The following is an 18,681-nucleotide window of genomic DNA, read 5'->3' on the forward strand; positions in this document are numbered from 1 at the left end:
AAGGTTGTGAGCCAGGAAGTGGCCCCTTCTGAAAAAAAAAATCATATTTCTTCAAAACAAGACTAGTCCGGAACAACCTTTAGACCTGCGGGTTTTACTCGTGAATCTTTATTCTTTACTCAAAACAGAGAAAGAATAAACCTGAAAAATAGACCTGAGCCCATGCAAGGCTACTAGGAAAAAAAAAGATATTCTTGGCTTTCTGCTGAACAGGGAATTATAGTATCTAGAGCAAACTAATACAAATGCAACAACAGAATTTCCCTTTACAAGTTTAGCATTTTTGGATCCCCTTCTCCAGTTAAAATCTACTTTTATTTTAGGAGAGGAACAGGGAAAAGGGAAAGGCAGAGGAAGGGAGGGAAGGTTAAAAAGGAGGAAAAGAAAGGAGAGAAGGGAAGGGAGAGGTGGAAAGAAGGAAGGAGAGAAGAAAGAGAAGAAAGTGGGATAGGAAGGAGGGAGGGAAGAAGGTAGGGAAGCAAGGAGGGAAAGAGGGAGGGAAGGAAGGAGAGAAGGAAAGTAGATAGGAAGGAGGGAAGGAAGGAAGGAGGGAACTTAACAGAAGAGAAAGGAAGGAGGGAAGGAGGAAAAGAGGGAGGGAAGGTATGAGAGAAGGAGGGGGGATGAAGAGAGGAAAGGGAAGGGGAAGGAAAGGAGGGAAGGAAAAGAAAGGAGGGAAGGAAGGAGGGAAGGAGAGAAGGAAGGAGGGAAGGAAGGGGAGTGGGAAAGAAGAAACAAGAGAAGGAGAGAGGGAGGGAGGGAAGAAGATACCTAACCTTTGATGTCTTTAATGATTTTGATATTATGGGAATGTCTTGAAATGCAGACAAATGTAAAGCAAAACAGTGGATGTCGTATTGTCTTTTACCAGCTATTGGTTGTTGTATTTTTCTTTTACTAATAAAAATATATATATAAAAAAATTAAAAAAATAAAATCTACTTTTATTTTATTTTATTTTGCAAGGACCAGGCTCAAAAAGTTACAAACTCACAGACACTCTACCAAACAGTATTGAAGTTGCCTTCAAGATATTTCTGAGACCATATGAGGTGCGTTCATTCCAGAAAACTCTTTATCAAATGTAATTGCACAGAAAATGGGACCTTTGACAGGTCAGATGAGAATCCAGCATCTGAAACTTAGCTTTGCAAAAGCAGTTCTACTTTAGCTTCCCCCCAAGGCAGCTATTTCAAGCCTATTACATATTTGGTAGGGAATCCGTGCCCTATCATTACATCCCCCAGAACGTCCAAAATTATGACCATAAGTGGGAAATATTTCCATATCTATCAACTCAGCACAGAACAGAAACGTCTCTAAATAGAAGGCATGGATGTGCCAGGACTTCAGGAAAAGATGTCAAAATGTGGCAAGCCGTTTTCAAAAGCGGAGAGGAAATCATGAAGCTGCCCTTTTGCAGTGGGGGGGTGGGGGGGTTCGTTTTAGGGGAAAGCTCCAAACTTTTTGCGGAGTTTAGGAACGGTGGAGCATCTACAGAAATCCACAGAAACGGTGAGGTGACCCTCACACAGTGTGACCAACCGGTTTGCATAACCAGCCAAGGTGAACCTCGCCTCCAGATGACCCTCAGGTGGCATGGCTAGTTGGCTATCTGACCACCTGAGACACAAGACCTCTAAAACAGTGTTTCTCAACCTTGGCGACTTTAAGTCCTGTGGACTTCAACTCCTAGAATCCCCCAGCCAGCATAGCTGGCTGGGGAATTCTGGGAGTTGAAGTCCACAGGACTTAAAGTCCCCAAGGTTGAGAAACACAGCTCTAAAAGCAGAAGAAAACTGAAACAAGACACTTCAACCCAAGTCCAGCTGATGAGGGTACCAAGTCTGGGGATGAGACATCCCTAAATTGAACAAACCAACAACCACCTCATTATAGAGATGCTGGAATTAAACACTGGAGGTTTTGAAGAAGAGATCAGGGACAGCCATTTGTCCAGAATGGTATCAGCCCTAAAGCAGGGATGGCTAAGCCTTTTGGCCCTGAGTGCCAAAATACAATGCGTGGACAACCCCTTCCACGTGCCGTACCCCTCCGCGCACCCCTGCGTACGCCCTGTGCATGCACACAAGCCCCCCCCCCATGTGTGGCAGAGACCCAAAAGCCAGCCGACCAGCAGGAGGCACATGGGAATGCACAGCGGGGCTCACATGCCCATGGATAAGGCTGTGTGTGCCACCTGTGCCATAGGCCCGCCATCCCGGCCCTACACAGGTGGCATTTTTGTTTTGCTTCAGGTGGATAATATAAGTCCGCCTTTTTATTTCATAAATGCGAGGAAGACTCAAATACACATCGAGTATTTTAATTGAAAGTAACCCAGCGTCCTTTTTATTATTATTTTTTCCCCGGAGTTCAAATTGTTTTTGTTCCATGCAGAAATAAATGTTTTCTCTGTAGCGGTTCATTGATTTCATAAATGCAACACCCTATAGGTTTTTTTTTATATACACGGCACAAAGGTATAAAAAAACGACCACAATGTATGCAGTGTGATCTTCATTTTAGATAAGTGTCGAAAGGGTTTTGTGGCTCCTTCTGTGGCGTTTTCTTTTTTTGTGGAAAACGGATCCAAACGGGTCTTTTGAGTGTCTGTGGCTGCAGTCCGTCCCCCCCCCCCGGCATAGGGCCTCCTGTTTCTGCAGGGGGCTGGACTAGAAGACCTCCAAAGGTCCCCTTCCAACTCTGTTCTTCTGTTAGTGACAGGCTAGGTTTTAAAGGCGTGCAGCCCCTGAAAAATAGGTGTATTTGTGGCCTTGAAGTTACAGCTTCTGCCTCCGATCCTGCAAACTGCTGCTTGCATCGGAGATGCTTAGCAAAGAAATCATGGTTGGGAAAATATCAATTTGCGCCAAGCAGGCTGCAGAACGGGCAGAGTAAGAAGCATGGCAGGAATGCCGTTATTGTGCGTGAACGTGGAAATGGCTGAACCAGGGGGAGGAGTTCTGAGTGATGTGTCCTGAAGCACTAAAGGATGACACATCTCTCCGGAGGAGCAAGAGCTGGGAGTGAGTCTCATCACAGCAGGATTTGAGTCTCATCACAGCAGCCTCTTCCATGGGGGATGGAAGATTGCCCAGCATCACAACAAGCCATTTCGGTCAAAGGCAACAGCCACACAAATCCCTGGCCTCCCAAACTACAGAGGTAGTCCTTGACTTACAACACTCCCTTTCGTGACCGTTTGAAGTCACTAAGGCACTGGGAAAAAAGGGACACGACTGTGTTTCACACTTAAGACCCTTGCCACATCCCCAGGGCCACGTGATTTACATTCAGATGCTTAGCAACTGACTCATATTTATGACGGTTGACGTATCCCCGGGGTCTTGTGGTCACGTTTTGTGACCCTCTGACAAGCGAAGCCAATGGGGAAGCCAGGGTCATTCAAACCACCGTGCGGCTAATTTAATGCCTGCGGTGATTTACTTAACAGTTGTAAAACGGGGCCAAAAAAAAATGTCACCAAACAGCTGTCTTGTTTAGCAACTGAACATTTGGGGCTCAATTGTTGGCGTAACTCGAGGACTACCTGTGTAAGAAACTCGAGCCGAGGTGGCACAGTGGTTAAATGCAGCACTGCAGGCTACTTCAGCTGACTGCTAGTTCTGCAGTTCGGCGGTTCTAATCTCACCGGCTCAAGGTTGACTCAGCCTTCCATCCTTCCGAGGTGGGTGAAATGAGGACCCGGATTGTTGTTGGGGGCAATATGCTGACTCTGTAAACCGCTTAGAGAGGGCTGAAAGACCTATGAAGCGGTATATAAGCCTACCTATTGCTATTAACTATTGCTATTAAAACGCAGAACTGGGTTATGTTAACACATGCCTTGTTATAAAAATAAACACGCCCCGTCAATGAAACACAATGCGCAGGGAGGTGAAACTTGCTTCTCCCAAATACCTTTAAAACAAATCGACGTGGCGGCTTTTGAACGTGGGATGCCAGCCACTCTCTGTGCAACGTTGCTATTTTTTCACACACCTTCATAGTTGTCACTAATCCAAGAAAGGGGAAAAAAATGTGGCCGGCCTCCTTTGAGGTCTCCTTACTCCGCCCTCCTTCCAATCCACTCATTCAAGTTCAATAAAACTTACTCGGAGCAATTACGTTACAATAGGGAAATGTGAGGAAATATCAAGCTTCTCTGTACATATTTCTCAAAGGTGTGGCAACTTATCTACCTCTCTGGCTGACTTCTGGCACTTCCTTCTCTAGGGGGGAGAAGATTTCTGAGAAATGAACTGAGAAAAACAACAAACTCAACGCAACAGTTTGCCAAAAAGAATATATACTGTACATATCTCCACAATTCTAGCTGGCCGGAGCAGCTGAAAACTACAATATTGGAGAAAGACACTGTCAAGGAATCACAAAATCTTCGGGGTTCTTGAGGCAACACAAGCTTAGATCAACTTTGGATACCCGATGTATGGTAATAAATAAGGTAAAGGTTCCCCTCGCACATCTGTGCTACTCGTTCCCGACTCTAGGGGGTGCTGCTCATCTCCGTTTCAAAGCTGAAGAGCCAGCGCTGTCCGAAGATGTCTCCGTGGTCATGTGGCCGGCATGACTAAACACCGAAGGCGCACGGAGCGCTGTTTTCTTCCCACCAAAGGTGGTTCCTATTTCTCTACTTGCATTTTTTACCTGCTTTCGAACTGCAAGATTGGCAGAAGCTGGGACAAGTCACAGGAGCTCCCTCCGTTACGCGTCCCTTATGGTACTAAATATTTAACAACAAATCATACTTCTTTAGAAGGCTTTTCCAGCTCAGGGCTCAGTCTAGCGTGTCCCCATCTGTTGCATGGTCTCCTTTTCTGGATTGCTGGTTCACCTCCGTTTCGCAGTTCCAGCAAGAAAATGGAACAGAGAGTCTTAAAAATAAATATATGTGGGTGTATTTCGGTGAATGTCCCCACGACGTGGCACAAAGGAACATTTTTGTTTAAACAATATATCTGATAGCGGAAAGTTAACAGGGGAGCGACTTCAAGCCAGCACACCTGATCATGATTCTCGAGGCTACCTGTTGGGGTTAAGGACAAAGCTAATCTGTTGTGAGAATATCCTCCAGCAGAATGGAAGAGCCTCTGGGCCATTTAATGAAAGCCACGTGCTCTTAAAAATGAACAAGGAGGACCATTCTGCTGAGATAATTAAGAAAGATAATTAAGAATGAAGCAAACATATACCGTTTCACCTGGAACTTCTTGCAGTGGTTAGAGTGCAGCACTGCAGGCCACTTCAGCTGACTGCTATCTGCAGTTCGGCTGTTCAAATCTCACCGGCTCAAGGTTGACTCAGCCTTCCATCCTTCCGAGGTGGGTAAAATGAGGACCCGGATTGTTGTTGGGGGCGATATGCTGACTCTGTAAACCGCTTAGAGAGGGCTGAAAGCCCTATGAAGCCGTATATAAGTCTCACTGCTATTGGTATTGCAGTTCAGCAGTTCAAATCTCACCGGCTCAAGGTTGACTCAGCCTTCCATCCTTCCGAGGTGGGTGAAATGAGGACCCAGACTGTGGGGGCAATATGCTGACTCTGTAAACTGCTTAGAGAGGGCTGAAAGCCCTAGGAAGCGGTATATAAGTCTAACTGCTATTGCTATTGACTCAATATTAGTACAAACATGGCTGGGATCTAGAATCAAAGATCTGTGGATTTGGGGAAAAAAGACAAGGATCTGCGCATCTTGAAAATTATTTTGGATAAAAAGGCCCTTACTACAGCTCGGAAAAGCAACTACGCTGTATCTTCAAAATACCGCAGAGCATCACTATGGAAACTTTCTCCTCTGCTTGAGATCGCTTGGGACGTACTATTTCTGTAATTGACACAATCTAAAAATTAACTCATCAATTAAGAGTGGATGGCAGAAGCGGATGAAGGCTCCCGAATTTAAAAAAAAGAATAGTGAAAAAGTAAGTTCAAAGGGACACAGTGGCTCAGTGGCCAAGACACTGAGCTTGTCAATCAGAAAGGTCGGCAGTTCAGCGGTTCGAATCCCTAGCGCCGCGTAATGGAGTGAGCTCCCATGACTCGTCCCAGCTTTTGCCAACCTAGCAGTTCGAAAGCACGTAAAACATGCAAGTAGAAAAACAGGAACCACCTTTGGTGGGAAGGGAACAGCATCCCGTGCGCCTTCGGGCGTTGAGTCATGTGGCCACATGACCACGGAGACGTCTTCGGACAGCGCTGGCTCTTCGGCTTTGAAACGGAGATGAGCACCGCCCCCTAGAGTCAGGAACGACTGGCACATATGTGCGGGGAGAACCTTTTCCTTACCTGAGTTCAGAGGATGAAATATTTGGGCCTGGAGATGGGGCCCACAAAGAGTTGTCCAAATCTCTTATGGGGTAGATGCAAGGCCATAGCTGCCTGCTCAACGCAGGTAGTCCTTGACTTATGACCATTTGGGACAGATGTAAAGGTACTTATGACCCAGGTCCTAATGGTTGCACCCCTCTCCTGCTGTCCTGTGAACGTATCTGGGGCACTCGGCACCCCAAAATCAGGCGGATGGAGGACCTGCTTAATCAGCATAAGGAACAGACTCCAGTCACAAGTAGAGGACGAAGAGTTGAGGTTTCCATTGGAAAAGCAGACCCACTTTGTGGCAGATGCTGATGTCCCATTTGAGGAGCCCCCCAAAAAGGGAAACCTGAGCCAGAACATACTCTTACCTCCTGCAAGATGGGAAAGAGGCCAGGCTCCTAATTTCATGGACTTTAAGATATATTGATTTTGTTCTTAATCTATTTAACCATTTGGGGCTTTTTAAAGAAATTCCCCCAAGTATTAGGGGTGTTTTCCCCTCCCCCGGAGAAGCCCCACCACTCTCGGCTATTGCTCAAAGTGAAATCCCAATCTTACTCAGACCAGGCGGCCCTGCTACCCGTAGCAAAAGACAATCAAGGCAACGGGTGAGTAAGTTTGAGCTGAGAAACTGCCTTGGCGTCTCCTCCTCTTATCAGGGCCAAAAACGATTGAGGGGGATGGAAGGCAGGAATATCAATGAATCAGAAAAGAGATGAAAGGGACCCACGAAAGACCGGCCAGGATATCTCTGCCAAGCTTATCAGCTCTGAGGAAGATCAGGCTAAAGTTTAATTTAATCTCACACAGGGAACTTTCTCTCTTGGTGCTCTCTGAGCCTTCTTTCTTGCAGACGTTTCATTGCCCAACTAGGAAACATTATCAGTGCTAGAAGGGAGGAGGAGGAAGAGGAGGAGGAGGAGGAGGAGGAGGAGGAGGAGGAGGAGGAGGAGGAGGAGGAGGAGGAGGGGGACTGTGGGGTCCTTGCTGCTCTCTGAGCTTGGTGGTTTTCTGGCAGACATTTCATTACCCAACTAGGGAACATCATCAGTGCTAGAAGGGAGAGGGATTTGCAGAGAGGAGGAGGAGGAGAAAGAGGAAGAAGAGGAGGTAGAGGAGGAGAAGGAGGACTGTGGGGTCCTTGGTGCTCTCTGAGTTGCTGGTTTTCTTGCAGATGTTTCATGACCCAACTAGGTAACATAATCACTGCTAGAAGGGAGAGGGATTTGCAGAGAGGAGGAGGAGGAGGAAGAAGAAGAAGAGGAGGAGGAGAAGAAGGCGGAGGAGGAGGACTGTGGGGTCCTCTGTGCTCTCTGAGCTTGGAGGTTTTCTGGAAGACATTTCATGACCCAACTAGGTAACTTCTTCAGTGCTGAAAGGGAGAGAGTTTGCAGGGAGGAGGAGGAGGAGGGGGAGGAGGAGGAGGAGGAGGAGGAGGAGGAGGAGGAGGAGGAGGAGGAGGAGGAAGAGGACTATGGGATCCTTGGTGCTCTCTAAGCTTGGTGAGTTTCTTGCAGACGTTTCATTACCCAAACTAGGCAATATCATCCATGCTAGATTAGTTTGGGTTATGAAATATCTGCACGAAAACCATCGAACTGAGACAGCACCAAGGACCCACACAATCCTCCTCCTGCAAAACCCACTCCCTTCTACCACTGATGCTGTTCCCTAGTTGGGTCATGAAACGTCTGAAGAAAAGAATCAAACTCAGAAAGCACCAAGGACCCCACAGCTCAACCCTAACCTACAAATATTCCCCTTTATTGGTTGGTTGGTCGGTCTGTCTGTCTATGCAAACACACATACACACATGCCAGGGACCATATTTATTTTCTATCTGTCTGTCTGTCTCTCTCTCTCTCTCTCACACACACACACACGTGCGCCAGGGACCATGTTTATATATATGATAAAGGAAGAGATCCTGTGGCTTACTGGCTAATATAACTGCCTGAAATGTAATACAGCCCAGGTTCGAATCCCAGTAAGGGTATGGCTAGCTGATGAGAGCTAAATAGCTTGAAATAGATCTATACTAGTCTCCCTTTATTTATCAGCACAAATACAACACAAATATAACAAAGGCAACAGTAAAAATATTGGGTTTCTGTCGTGATGGACTCTTGTGACGAGCCGATAGACAGAGAAAGGAAGCAGTCTGCTTCCTCCCATAATTGGGGCATACCAGGGGTTGTAACTCTAAATAGATACCTTTCACCCTGGCTTGGCTGATAAGGAGTCGAACTCTGTGTCTTAGTGGTTAAGATGCAACACAGCACAGGTTCTAATCCCAGTAAAGCATCTTTGGGACAACTATGAGCTGGAGGATTGAAAATCTCCATATAAATGTTGAGTGTTGATTTTTTTTAATGCAATTTTTAATATGCAAGACGACCGTTGTCTGAATGCCTAATTCTACTCACAACTTGTTTTAATCAGTATCCCAAGCCCTTCTCTAAATGTTTAAGTGCTGTGCCAGCTTGGGGCCACAATGGATATTGTTCAACATATACAGCGAAGACTTCTATCTGGTCTTGTTTTCAGGATAAAAACAATACTGTAAGCAAAACGCTACAGTACTTGCAAAAGGCATCGTAAAAGCATTCATCCATACAGTTTATACCACGTTCAGCTGGGCCAGTCAACGCTAGTTTTCAAGAATGACTTCCGGAATATCTACTAAGTATATCTCATTCTCTACTTTCCTTGTTTACTCCTTGACTTACAACTACATTGCAAGTAGTCCTTGTCTCACGAGCTACCATCGGGAACAGAATTTCCACTGCTAAGCAAGGAGGCGAGTCTCTCGCCCAACGTTTATGGCCGTTTTGCCCCACTGTTGTTAAGCGAATCACTGCAGCGTTAAGTAAATCACGCGGCCGTTATGCCAATCCAGCTTCCCCCCATGGATTCTGCTTGTCAGATTTCCCCTGGGGGAAAGTTGCACATGTGATCAGACGACCAGGAACATTGCAATCAACTGTAATCACATGGAAGCTGCCAAGCATTTGAATTTTGATCAGGTGATCGCTGCAATGGTCATAAGTGACTTTTTCTCCCAACCGTCACTAAACGAGCAATTGTAAGTTGCAATAAATACAGCTGATACCATAAACCAGATTAGAAGCCAACAGTAACTTATTTCTGGACTGTAATACTTGAGTTTACAGATGAACAGAGATGGAAGGGACCTTGGAGGTCATCCAGTCCAACCCCCGGCCAAGCAGACCCTGCACCATTTTTGGCAGTCCAGTCTCTTCTTGAAAGCTTCCAGGGAACTTCAGGTCCATATGGTAGAATTCTGTTCCAAGATTATTTGATTTTTCAAAATGAAAATGCAAAGCACTTATGGGGAAAAAAAGTCGTCAGCAGGATCCTGGAATGTTAACTTTCAAAACAAAAATCCCCTTTTTTTTTCATTAATTTGTAAATAAATGATTCTTAGTTCAAGACCTGTAGGAACTAAGTAACATTTGCATCACATTTGCAACTTCTGGCACAGATTATTTCTGAAAAGTCTTTTTTTCTTTTTCTTTTTAAACTTCTGTTACCAACCAGCTCTGTTCTTGTTTACATTGTTACAAGAAGGATTTAAGGAAATTTAACTGCTTTTGATCTGATACGGTTTCTTTCGAGGAGGGTTTAGGGAAGGGATGCCTTCAGGAAATCTCAGTGAAAATGCCAAGTCCAGCAGAAACCTCTGAGGAGACATAACAAAAATACAAGGAAGCATCTCCAAGTTGCAATCTTGAATATTTTTCCCCCCTTCCTTCCACCCACTTCCGTGCTTCTGTCATTAATCTCCTTTTGGATACGTTGGGACTGAAGTTCACCATTGCGTGAGTCGGGCTTTTTTCCTCCCTGGCCTGATCCGGAGAGAAACCGCTTTTGTGTATATACAGCCTTTGCGGTGAAGATTGTGTCTGCTTTAATGAGCCCACTGATATGCAACTGTTAAAAGGTAGCTGCCTTGAAAAAAGGCTCAGGCAGAATCCTGAACAAAAAATCACAACTGCTTTTAAAAGCAGCCGACTAAAGCTGGGCTCACACCGGTGCTGAAGCCCTTCTTCTAAAGCATTTTCAAAGTATGTGCCACAGTAATTCATAACCTCACTCCTAATCTGCATTATTTCAACAAGGATAATGCCACCATACTTGAATATTGCTCTTGCGTTATAGATGCCTACAGGATAACCAATATCAAGGAGATGGTGGTGTTGTTACCATCTCCTTGATCAAGGAATCAAACATGATACCATCCCGAGAAAGGTTGTGTCCTGTCTTTTCTCAACATTGGGCTCATGGGCGAACCACGGGAACATTACAAAAAACAACACACACATGTAGCATGTTCTCATTTATGGATGGGTGATATGTTTATCTCCATTTTTTCCCCCCATGAAGAGTCTCACTTAAGGCCTCAGCCACTTTCTACTGCGGGCCCTCCAGAACAGTCTTCCCAGGGGGCCGCACCACAAATTCACCACAACCGAGATTCCAAAATTCCTTACTCATGATAATTATTTCCACCACCCCAACTGGAATTCCAGAACATCTGGAGGACACAACTTTATGCAAGGCTCCACGCAAGTTATCCATTCATGGAGACCTTCTGCTGCTCAATAGATCTGGACCTGAACTTTGAAGCATGGTCCATCTGCCCAGGTCAACATGTCCTGGTCCACGGCATGCCAAAAACTGGGACACACAAACAAGGGAAGTCCCATCTGTTGGATGCAGGCAGCACGTGAAACCTCACTCCCCTCCAGTCCACGGAAGGACTTCTCAAAAGTTGGAGGCCACTGGCCCAGTAGATCAATTCATCATCAGGTCCAAAGCTGCTCCCACTGAATTCAAACTCAAACGTTTGTTGATTTCCCTATAAAGTACCCGCGGGTTTTAATTGCAAGTTCACAGGGGATCGTGGTATATCTATTTTTTCCCCACCGGTACAGAATTTTATACTACAACTCTTAATACCAAAACACTGATCGTTTTCCAACTGTGATCATGCTAAAAAGCCCTTCCGGGCCATCTGCTTTTCAAGGACATTCAAAGCAGCTCCTGCTTTTAAATCAAATTATTTATGGTCCCCTTGAAGATCAAAGGAGGGGAATCGGAAAAGGAATGTTGGGTTCGAAATCCATGGTTGCCCAAACTGGGATGCCTTTTATAAAGCTCTCAGTTTTCATCAATAATTGCACGTCCAAGTAGTAAATCATCATTCAGCCTCTTTTGCATCTCAAGCCTGTTTCAGCCAGCCAGTTGGCAAAGCCAACCTCTTTTATGGCACCCTTAAGTGGCTTCCTCCACTTTGGGCATCCTCTGGATATAAGCCTGTGCCCTATTCAGTGCTGTAAGACAATGCCACCTCTCACAGACATTGGATCCCTTATTTGCATGGCACTAAAAATAAAAACTTGGCCGATGTTTAAGTCAAACAACTATGCTAAGCTGGGGCAACCGGATTAGATTAAAAACCCAATTCATGTACACGGTGTTAGGCTATCGGGCCAAATTTCCTTATAATGTAGAGTTCTCAGTATCACCAAAACTGTCCATCCTGCATCTGTCAACAGGTGGGGTTGAGATAAAATCTGTCTGTCTGTCTATCATTTCTCACTCTCATCTATTCATCTATCTATCCATCTATCTATCTATGTATCCATCCATCCTATTCTATCTTATTCTATTCCTCTATTATCCTATCCTATCCTCTATCCTATTCTCTATCCTATCCTCTATCCCAGTGGTTCCCAAACTTGGCAACTTTAAGACTTGTGGACTTCAACTCCCAGAATTCTCCAGCCAGCAGAGCTCTGCTGGCTGGAGAATTCTGGGAGTTGAAGTCCACAAGTCTTAAAGTTGCCAAGTTTGGGAATCACTGCTCTATCCTATCTATCCCATCTGTTGACAGGTGCAGGGTGGACTGTTTTGGTGATGCTGAGAACTTTCTCTCTATATATATTTTGGGGGGAAAGCACCGGTACCTTTTCTGCAGGTTCAGCTCTTCAAACAAAGTTAGCAGTTCTTGAAGCTGCCAAGATACGAAACGGGCCAGAGTGAACTCCAGTCGAAAGGCAGGGTTCCCAATTTAGCCGAACACATTTAAGCTGTTACGAAAGAAAGTTTGCCAGCAAATCGTAGAAGTGGACATTCAAACAAACTCATGGCACAATCACCGTCCTATAGCTCTGGCTGGTTCTCTGCTTGCCCAGTGTACCATATATCTATATCTATATCTCTATATCTATAAATATAAATTCACTTCCTGTACATCTGCTTCCTCTAGGCAATCATGCTTGCAAGTTCTAAAATATTCTTTGCAACCGACAAGCCACCCTGGCAGTCCTGATTCTTCCCTAGATAACCAAGTGTGGCTTTAATACAGGAGGGAGTATTCTGTGTATTAATACAAATACTTTCCTTCCCCGTAGCTCTTGGGTGTCAAACCCATGGCACGAGGGCCAGGTCTGGCCTGTGGGGTGCTTAGATCTGGCCCACGGGGCGGCCCTGGAAACAGTGAAGGACCGGCTGGCGGTAAAAACGGAGCTTTGGGGGGGGGGCTCCGTTTTTCTCTGGCAGAGGGCAAGCAAAAGAAACTAAAAAGAAAAGAAACCCCAAGGAGAAATGTTTCCCCTTTTTGCATTTGAGCATGCAAGAAGGGAGAGGAAAGGAGAAAAGGAAAGACAAAGAGAAAAAGAAGGGAAGAGATGAGGGAAGGAAAAAGAAGGAAGGAGGGGGAGGAAGAAGAAAGGAGAATGAAGAGGGAAGGAAAAAAGAAGGAAGGAGGGGGAGGAAGAAGAAAGGAGAATGAAGAGGGAAGGGAAAAAAGAAGGAAGGAGGGGGAGGAAGAAGAAAGGAGAATGAAGAGGGAAGGAAAAAGAAGGGAGGGAAGGAAGGAAGGGATTATAACGAGAGGGAGGGGGGGTCTGAGGGAAGTCCTGCCTTTACCACGTGGCCATCACAGGTGCCCCCGATACCAGTGACTTCAGCCTGGCCACGCACGCCCCACCCAATCCACGCCACCTGTCCCCTCCCGGGTCAAACACAGCCGTGATGTGGCCCTCAATGAAACTGAGTTTGACCCTCCTGGTCTCCCCATCTGCAGTTCAGGTCCTCTGCCATCAAGGCCAGCAGAGGGTGGCGGCTGGATGGCATCAAAAGGCCCCAACTTTGATCCCAGCCTCTTTGCCACCAAATTAATTCCATCAGATCGACTCCAGAGGTTAAAAATATCTGCTCCTCCATCTCTTTTTTTTTTTTTAACTTGAACAGGCACAGAACAAAACGATTGTAACTATTAATAAAAAGTTGTCCTGGAGGAGGAGGAGTCATTTATAGCTCTTGCTTTAAGAGTCGGGGCAATCGGAGGCCTGTCATTTTTGACTTTCGGCTAGTTTAAGCGTATTTTTCTCTGGGGAGAGGGAAAAAGGGGGGAAGAAGGGCAGGGATGAAAACCAGGAAAGGGGGCTTGTTTGGAAGCAGAAAAGAGAACCATTTTTTCTAGGAGGAATCTGGTGAAATGGCAAAATGCGACTCCATGCCATGAGCAACCTAACATTGGGGGATACGCAAACAGCCTCTTTCCTTCCTCAAAGGTGTTTGCTGTAACTGCAGGTTAGACCTCAACATACAACAACATTCATTTAGTGGCCACAGTTGCGACAGCGCTGGGGGGAAAAAATAACTCGCAAGCCCATCCTTGCAAATTCCCACGGTCGTAGCATCTCCACGGTCACAAAATCAAAATTTGGATTGCTTGGAAAACTGGGCCTGTAGATGGGACAGTTGCAGAATCCTGGGGGTGTCATGTGACCCCCCCACTTTTTGCGACCTTTCCCAGCTGGTTTGCGCCGAAGTAAATTTTGCTTAACAGCTGCAGTGATTCACTTAACAACCGTGGGGGAAAAGGGTCATGAAACCGGGCGCGACTCCTTTTTCCAACGCCTTGCTTAGCAGCCAATGGAATACCTGGTCCCAAATGTAGCCATAAGGGGAGGAACTGTAGCTGAACTGTAGCTTACTGACGGTCTAGCTGCATCTCCTGGTGGCCTCCTTTCCAAACGCAAGCTAGGCCTGTCCCTGCTTTCTGACCCCAGCCAACGTTGGAAAGCGCAAGGGCCCTTCAGGGCACGAGAGCCGAGGTGGCGCAGTGGTTAGGGTGCAGCACTGCAGGCCACTTCAGCTGACTGCTATCTGCAGTTCGGCGGTTCAAATCTTACCGGCTCAAGGTTGACCCAGCCTTCCATCCTTCCGAGGTGGGTAAAATGAGGACCCGGATTGTTGTTGGGGGCAATATATGCTGACTCTGTAAACCGCTTAGAGAGGGCTGAAAGCCCTATGAAGCGGTATATAAGTCTAACTGCTATTGCTATCTATCTATCTATCTATCTATCTATCTATCTATCTATCTATCTATCTATCCTATCTATTCTATCTATCTATATCTATCTCTCCCTCCCTCCCTCTCTCTATCTATCTCTCCCTCTCTCTATATCTATCTATCTATCTATCTATCTATCTATCTATCTATCTATCTATCTATCTATCTATCATCTATTTATCTATCTGGGTGAAATGAGGACCCAGACTGTGGGGCCAATATGCTGACTCTGTAAACCGCTTAGAGAGGGCTGAAAGCCCTATGAAGTGGTATATAAGTCTAACTGCTATTGCTATTGCTATTCAGTCAGGCACCACAAGACCGCCAAATGCAGTTTCCCCAGGGGGGGGGGGGAAACAAACCTAGATTAGTGCTAGATTGTCACTACTCATGGCGGTAACAATGAGCCACAGCCAGGGAACCGTGATGCGAAGTTCAGGGATCCGTTAAACGAGGAGGACTCAACGCAGGACGAACAGAGACGAGGAAACGGCTGGAAGAAGGATGAGCCAGACGCCAGACTGAAAGTTCTGGATCCAGGTGATTCCGAACAATTACAAAATACAGGCCTCGACTTACGGAGGCAACCTAGCCGAACATTTATGTTGCTAAGGGAGACATTCAAGTGAGTTTTGGGCCATTTTATGTTTTTTTTTTTCTGGCCACTGTGGTTAAGTGAATCACCACAGTCATTATGTAACCTGGTTGTTAAGTGAATCCAACTTCCCCTCCATTGACTTTGCCTGCCAGGTGGTTACAAAAGGGGATCCCCGGGACACTGCAACGGTCATAAATGCGAGTTAGTTTTGCCGAGTGTCTGAATTTTAATCACGTGACCATAGAGATACTGCAAGGGTCGTAAGCAGTGAAAAAAAACTGTCATGAGTCACTTAATTCAGTGGCGCAGTAACTCTGGACGGTCACTAAGCGAACTGTTTGTAAATTGGGAATTATCTGACCCTTTGAAGGCAGAATCATCTTCTGGTGCGGATCTCCTGCCGACAGGAACCAACGGGACCCATGTAGAAGCCATGAAAACACAGCAATCGTCCCACAATCTAGATTGGTGTTTCTCAACCTTGGCGACTTTAAGTCCTGCGGACTTCAACTCCCAGAATCCCCCAGCCAGCATAGCTGGCTGGGGGATTCTGGGAGTTGAAGTCCGCAGGACTTAAAGTCGCCAAGGTTGAGAAACACTGATCTAGAGACGAATCCAAGTCTCTTACTACAGGACGGGAAGCGGCTGAGTTAAAAGGGACCAGGTTACTCCACGTTTTTGGCTCCTGCTGCATTGACTGTCCATATGCTCAGCACACACGTAGCCACGTTCATCCCTTCACACTGGGGAGTCCATCTATACACACCCACAACTCATCACATCCAAAGTCCAAACTGAATTCAAATGTCTTTGATTAAGGGAGGGGGGGAGAGGGGGGAAAAGGGGCCGGGAACTCACACTTCAGTTTCAGAAGACAGTTTAAGAGTGGCAGTTTGGGAACACAGCCCAGAACCACCGCCACCGACTCTGTTTTCAATGGACGCTTTTTAAAAAAAACAAAAAACACAACACACACAAAAAAACACCCCATTCCCAAGACAGTCAGTTGAGGACCCCCAAAAGCCAGAAAACCTCCTAAGATTCCAGAGTCAGAAAAGATCTGGCCAGGGGAAGGGAAGAGCCAGCTCACAGGTGGACAAATGGATGTTTTGAAGAAGAGGTTGGGGGTTGGACTAGAAGACCTCCAAGGTCCCTTCCAGTTCTGTTATTCTGCTATTCTTTTTCTTTCCTTCCTTCCTTCCTTCCTTCCTTCCTTCCTTCCTTCCTTCCTTCCTTCCTTCCTTCTCCATCACTGGAGGTTTTAAGAAGAGGCTGGATAACCATTTGTCTGAAATAGCGTAGGGATTCCTGCCTGAGCAGGGGGTTGGACTAGAAGACCTCCAAGGTCCCTTCCAGTTCTGTTATTCTGCTATTCTTTTTCCTTCCTTCCTTCCTTCCTTCCTTCCTTCCTTCCTTCCTTCCTTCCTTCCTTCCTTCCTTCCTTCCTTCCTTCCTTCCTTCTCCATCACTGGAGGTTTTAAGAAGAGGCTGGATAACCATTTGTCTGAAATAGCGTAGGGATTCCTGCCTGAGCAGGGGGTTGGACTAGAAGACCTCCAAGGTCCCTTCCAGTTCTGTTATTCTGCTATTCTTTTTCTTTCTTTCCTTCCTTCTTTCCTTCCTTCTTTCCTTCCTTCTTTCCTTCCTTCTTTCCTTCCTTCTTTCCTTCCTTCCTTCTTTCCTTCCTTCCTTCCTTCCTTCCTTCCTTCCTTCCTTCCTTCCTTCCTTCCTCCCTTCCTTCCCCATCACTGGAGGTTTTAAGAAGAGATTGGATAGCCATTTTTCTGAAATAGCCTAGGGGTTCCTGCCTGAGCAGGGGGTCGGACTAGAAGACCTCCAAGGTCCCTTCCAACTCTTCCATTCTAAATGCTGGCGACTGAAGGACAAAAGGGGGGTGGGTGGGAAAATTTTGCATGGGGGAGGGGGGAAGAGCAGCCCGTCACCCCCAACCCCTCAAAGGAATCCGCTCCCCACCTCTGGGTCTCCCCGAGGGCTCTGGGCGCTTTCCAATGCGCAAAAGCGCAGCTACGGTCTTAAAAGTTTTCTTAGGGGTGGGGGGAAGAAGGGGGCAGCCTGGGGAGGGGGTGGGGAGGGGGGTTAGAACACCCGAGCGCCCCGAAGCCTCTCTAACCTGGCGAGAGAGCCGCAGCCACCGGAGGCGGGCAGGACAGAGAACTTCGCCCCGTAGGGCTGGGAAGAGAGAATGGAAGAAGCCGAGGTGCCAGGCTGGGAAAGGCGGGCCAGCAGCAGCAGCAGCCTCGCCCGGGACCCCCCTCCCTCCCCTCGCCTTTGTCTCCCCCGGCCACAGATAGGGGGGTTCTCCCCTGAGAGGCGCCCCAACCCCCGCCCGCCGCGCCCAGAGCCCGCGGAGCGCCCACAAAGCGGCTGCCCTGGCACGGACGCCTGGACGCCCCCCAGAGCCGGTGCCCTGCGTGGCCCATGCCTGGAGGGGGGGAAGGAGAAGAGAGAGGGGGTCGTAAAGGCAGAGACCCCCAATATGCCCAGCCAGCCAGCCCAAGTCTCGGGCTTGGCCGTCCCCACGGCTGGCCAGCCTGGCGTCCCTCGCGCGCCGCGCCTCTCCGCCTTTGTGCGCAAAGTGAGGGAGGAAGACCCCGGCCGGCCGCCCCCTCCCCACTCCCTCCCTCCCCCCAGCCCCCTCCCCAGCCCTACCGGCAAGCAGAAGGAAGGGAAAGGCAGGCAGGGCGAAACTCGGCGCTCCCCCCCTCCTCGAAGCCAGCCGCGGCCCGGCTGGGGTCTCCCTGGCGAGGGGCTGGATGGGTGGGTGGGCTTTTCTGGTCTCGGGCGGCCGCCAGGCAGCCTTCCTCCTCCTGGCCGGCCGAGACGCGCCTTGTAAGGGCTGCGGGGCGGATCAGCCCCGCCCGCCTGCTGAGTCACGGGACCGGGACCTCCCCCTTTCTCGCCCGCCCGCCCCCTCCCCACCCACCAGCGGGCAGCCCCCCACTCATCATGCCCCGCTTGGCGGCTCCGGAGCTTTTGTGTCTTAAGCCGGGGGCGCCTTTGTTTCGGAGGGAGAGGGGCTCCCGGGGGGAGTTCATGAACTGGGGGGGGTCGTCCAGCTGAGCCCCCCGGGGGACGCGTGGGAAGCCCCCCGCGGCGGCTCAGAGCGAGGGGGAGAGCCTGTCCCCGTTGGGCTCAACGCGCGGGAACAAAGACTTAAATGGGGGGGGGGAAGCGACCTTCCCCCCCCCGAGACCCCTCCCCAGCCTTTGCCGGAGCCTCTCCTACTCCCGAGGAAGCCCCCTGCCCGTTTCTTGGGCGACCATGCGCCCGTGGATTCTTAATGGCCCTTAAACATGAGTGGGGGCTGGAGAAGAGCCAATTTTGTCTTCTCTCC

At 47.9% G+C, this 18,681-nt stretch overlaps 1 protein-coding gene across 1 annotated transcript in view; it reads right to left on the minus strand.

Annotated features, from left to right (window-relative positions):
• FAM107B (family with sequence similarity 107 member B) overlaps positions 1 to 18,130 on the minus strand; it is a 42,438-nt gene extending 24,308 nt beyond the window's left edge. Inside the window, exon 1 of the mRNA XM_087722404.1 lies at positions 17,997 to 18,130. The gene's annotated coding sequence lies outside the window, so the exon portion shown is untranslated. The remainder of the gene's footprint in view (positions 1 to 17,996) is intronic.
• Positions 18,131 to 18,681: the final 551 nt, after the last annotated feature.

This window comes from Thamnophis sirtalis, unplaced genomic scaffold (assembly GCF_051295495.1).
Source record: "Thamnophis sirtalis isolate CommonGarterSnake01/CBP01778 unplaced genomic scaffold, rThaSir2_p1.2 scaffold_9, whole genome shotgun sequence".
NCBI lineage: Eukaryota > Metazoa > Chordata > Lepidosauria > Squamata > Natricidae > Thamnophis > Thamnophis sirtalis.